Source organism: Gossypium arboreum, chromosome 3, assembly GCF_025698485.1.
Source record: "Gossypium arboreum isolate Shixiya-1 chromosome 3, ASM2569848v2, whole genome shotgun sequence".
Classification (NCBI taxonomy): domain Eukaryota; kingdom Viridiplantae; phylum Streptophyta; class Magnoliopsida; order Malvales; family Malvaceae; genus Gossypium; species Gossypium arboreum.
The window spans coordinates 6,510,217-6,515,053 of NC_069072.1; the positions used below are offsets into that span (position 1 = coordinate 6,510,217).

The 4,837-nt window shown below is 37.6% G+C and overlaps 1 pseudogene; it reads right to left on the minus strand.

Moving 5' to 3' along the window:
* Positions 1-4,208, minus strand: LOC108474975 (G-type lectin S-receptor-like serine/threonine-protein kinase At4g03230; annotated as a pseudogene).
* Positions 4,209-4,837: the final 629 nt, after the last annotated feature.

Sequence of the window (4,837 nt, forward strand, 5' to 3'; positions counted from 1 at the left end):
TTTTCTAAGTAAAATATTCTATATAAATGGAACTGTAGAGAAAAGCTGACATAAATATGATGTTATTGAATACAAATGAATACAAGTATCAAACAGGAAAGAATGCACATCTAGTAAATTCTTACATTTATAAAATAATCAATTTGATATACATATAGATATAGTTATGCAATGTTGGCAGTCATCGGCCTTCTTCCAAGGTGGAGGTCGTAAGCTCTGTATTCCATATCTCGTTACCAGAAGAAGAAGCTGAGCTTAAAAGAGACCTTCTTACAACATATGCAGGCCTTTTCAGGATTGAAAGACTTGGTGTTTCGCTCCCCAGCATAAAAAGCACATTTGACATGGCGGGACGGTCGTCTGGGTCTTCTCGTACACATAAGAGCCCAATATTGACACACCTGATGTATTCGTATGCGTTGCAAGATTGACGCAATGACTGCTCTGCTAAATCCAGAGCCCTCCATTCTTTCCATAGCTTCCAAGCCTGAAACAGTTCAATGTCGAATTAAAACAAGAGCAAAGATAATGATCTCCAAGCATGAATAATCAAAGATTAATGCTTACATAACCTATGAGGCTTAAGGGTTGTTCGGCTTGATAAAATCCGGTGTTCCTTTTTCCACTGATGGTTTCAAGCAATACCACACCAAAACTGAAAACATCTGATTTTATCGAGAAATATCCATCAAGCGCGTATTCTGGTGACATGTAGCCACTGTATGATAACAAGCAGTTGATTTGATCAAGACTTGGAAATTAAAAGAAATTTTCTATTTGGTTCAAACAATCAAGGCTGCTAAAAACTTACTAAGTACCGACTACTCTCTCTGTGCTTGCCTCTATTTGTTTGCCTCCAAAAATTTTAGCCAAGCCGAAATCAGAAATTTTCGGGTTCATCTCTTCATCTAGAAGAATATTGCTTGTTTTTAAATCTCTATGAATAATCCTCAGCCTAAAATCATGGTGGAGATAAAGCAGTACTCGAGCAATTCCCAAGATTGTGTCGAAGCGCTTTTCCCAGTCCAACAACACGCACCGCGATCGATCTTGCAATGTTATCATGCCACTTTTAAGTATTCTTAAGCTTACTATATAATTGAAGAAAGACAAACCCCGAAAAGTGTAAAAATTTCAGGGTTAGAAGCTAACTGAATATGAAGGAATCCAAGCTTTTGTTGGGCATATATTCATAGATTAACATTTTCTCATATCCTTTAACACAATAGCCGAGAAGTCTGACAAGATTACGATGCTGAAGCTTGGCAATCAAAACAACTTCGTTCTTGAATTCCTCTAAACCTTGGCCCGAACCTCTTGAGAGCCTCTTTATTGCAATTTCTTGTCCTCGTGGAAGCTTACCCTGAGTAATGAGAAAAGAATTTCAGGTAATGCAACCCTGTAAGAATTGATATAACAGTGCCATACATAGCCAGTATTACCTTGTAAACAGGTCCAAAGCCACATTGTCCAAGTTTGTTTGCTTCGGCGAAGTTATCTGCGGCAACTTATATGCTCTTCAGATTGAAATATGGTACATCTATGTCTTCTTTATCATCTTCTTTGAAATCATCTAAATTTATGAAATCTAGGACACGTCTCGCGCTGCCGTACAAGCTAAATTCCAGATTTCCTGGGTTGTAAATCCCAAAATTAAACTCTTTTGAGAATTAAAAAAAAATTTATCAAAAGACCTGCTCTTAGAGTTATGAGCACTGACTACCTCGTCTATTGGGCATTCTTCTCCTCTTATGGTTCCAAGCAAAAGCGACGCACAAGATGAACAGCATAGCTATAGTGACCCCTAGGATGATCAAATACGCTGGCGTCTTTTTTCTCTAAAGGTCCTGGACGTTGTTGCAAGGTAGCTTCTAGTAGAGTGGAGAACAATATAAATGGTAAGTAAAGTGTATTTTTTTTTTCTAACATGAAAAGCAGGCACTTATAAACTACATTGAATTTCATCAACTGTTTCCCTAATTTAAACCATAAAAGAATATATTAAGGCAAATTATAACTTCGTCAGTTCTGACCTGCACTGCAACTGACTTTTGATGAATTCCATATAAAGGGTGGATTGCAAGTGCATATCTTTTTTCCATCGTCTGCCACTTTGCAAGATGAGTTTAGCCAATCATTGCAGTCTTTAAATGACCTACAAATTGGCTCTGGCAGTGGTTTCCACCGAAGTTCTACTTCATAAAACCATTTATTCTCTCCGAAAGAATCTGTACTAAAATTACTCTGGGCAACATAAACATTACACCCACTCACGAAAAATGGAGATAGCCGAGGAAGCCGCAACAACTTTTCTTTTGAATCCCTTGGCCTACATTTTTCAACTTGGATGGAAAAGCTTTGTGTCTCCTGATTGATGCTACTAACTCGATAGGTTCGACCATTCGCATTGAAGCTAACCAGGCCAGTGTCATTTTCAGTATGGCAGTTGAATTTGAAGTACTTCAGATCACCACAACTCAGTCCAGTGCTAAGAGGGTAGGGAATAATGTTAGTGCCACAAGGCCTACAAATCGTGTTTCCTGAGGTTGCAACAGTGAATATTGGCTGAGCTAAATACAGTTATAAACACATACAGCTTTCTTAGCTTATAACAAAATGTAGGACTGGGGACCTGAAAGGTGCACACAGAGATAAAGATCGATGCCCCCATTTACATACGACTCCTGACTATTTTTGAGGTCATCAGTCCAAATGAAGCAAGTAAGATTACCTTCAGAACTCCTTAGATAGGTTTCTTTTTCAGAAAATGAATATGCCTGACAGTGGTAGGTTTCAAGGCATTTATCCCTGCATTCGTCTGTGCCATTGACATCAAATTTTGAATATGGCTTTTGCATTTTCATCATGCTTAATTTCAAGAATTCCTTGCGGTGTTGGCCGCACACTGGATATTCTCTTATGCACCCTTCTGAAAAGTCTCATTTATTCCAGTTCTCCTGTGACTGTGGTTTGAATCCAGGTAAAAATTTGCAGGGTACCCTATTTTTGTTATTGCAGCTACTAAATTTATCACAAGCATCAAACACGCTACATCTGTCCCTTGGCTCCCACCATGTCAAAGACCACTTATCTGTTTGATTATCCATAGTGAAAAATCGCAACTTTCCATCCGAACCCATCACTAATCTGGTGTTGTTGTAGTCGTGGCTTTGGTTTCAGGTTTGCCTGTCACTACAATTTCCCTTTCGATTAAAAAGCATCAAACAACTTACTCTTGTTTTACTGTAACTGGTATTCAGAAGCATAAGGGAAACAAGAGGCGAAATCTCATCATCCCCAATGGACGTTCCAGATAACCCGCTTTTCCAATATGGTAACAATTTGTTGTTAGTGATGATGTACTGGTCCGCTTTTCCAATATGGTAACAACTTGTTGTTAGTGATGATGTACTGGTCTTTTCTGTCTGCATCTTGCCGAAAACTTAAGCGTCCTGATGCAGGGTCAAGTAGACTTTTCCATGAGGTCAATACCAAGTTGTTAATCTTCATACCAGGAAGGAACGTATCTGTAGGATAATGAAAACTTTGCCACACTACGCTCGTTGAGAAATTATCAAGACCTTCACTCAAAATCAAATTTCCAGAATCCAAGAGCTTCAGCGACCTCGAAGAAGAAGATGAAATGCCTACTAAAGCGATCAAGTTATTTTGACGGTTACTTTTATCGGAGCATGAGGTTACCATCATCGTCTATGCCGAAAACCCAGGTCGTGGAATTAGACACTGGTTCATCCCTGTTGGCAACCCACACAATTGTCTTTGGTTCCAAGCTATTATAATACCAGATCCCAACGTAGGAGCTTCAACTGTTGGGAGTGAAAAACCCAAGTGCGAATTTCTCACCCGCAGATATGAGTGGTCCTTTCAAGCTATTAAGTGGGTTATCAAACGTTATGGTGTCTCTTGCAAAGCAGCAGTCGAGGCAAAAGTATAAGAACAACGCACACAATGAGAACCTATGAAAGAACATGCGATTTGTAGAGTTTGAAATGAAGAATAAGCTAAAGACTCTCTTGCTACCACTCAAGGACGCCATTGCACTATACAATGAGCGCTGTATATTTCTCATTTGTCCCAGTCTGATCTTTAAAAGCCTAAGACTGTAGCACGTTGACCCCGCCGAGTCTCGTAGTCAAGCCCCCGCCACATTTAAGGCTTAGTTTAGTGATCTATCTTGAGCTTAAAAATTCAACAATAAATTCCAATCATGTGACAAATTAATAAAGGTTTCCAGCAACCAAAAGTGATGCTCTTAGGAATACAGGTTCAAAGACGAAATTATTATAATTAACCATAAACTCGAAGATGAATCATAAAATCAATAATATCAAAAGGTAATAATAATAACAACAACAATAATAATAATAATAATAATAATAATAAAATATAGGTTTCAACAAAAATTAAGAATACGGAATACTACTTTAACGGAATAAAAAGTATTCATGCATGTATGATAATAGTAAACAAATAAAATATGTAAACCACGTGTTTTGTAGACTTGAAAAAATTTATTTACGAGTGTCGTATTTGGAGATTTTGTCTTGCCATATTTATATTTGATGTTTCCTTTTATTTGAAATATAGTAAAATTTTTAGTTAATATTAAAATGATTATGTTTAAAAGTTTTTTAAAATATTTTTAAAAATAATTCGACATTTATGGGGGTAATTTACTAAAAAAAGTCCTTTTTTTGTTAATTATCGAAATGGTCCGACTTTTTTATTATTTACGGGAAAGGACCATTTTTCCCGAAAGCGCGTCCACGTCAGCACGAAGTCAGTGTCCATGTCAGCAAAACGCTCCCCTAGGGAC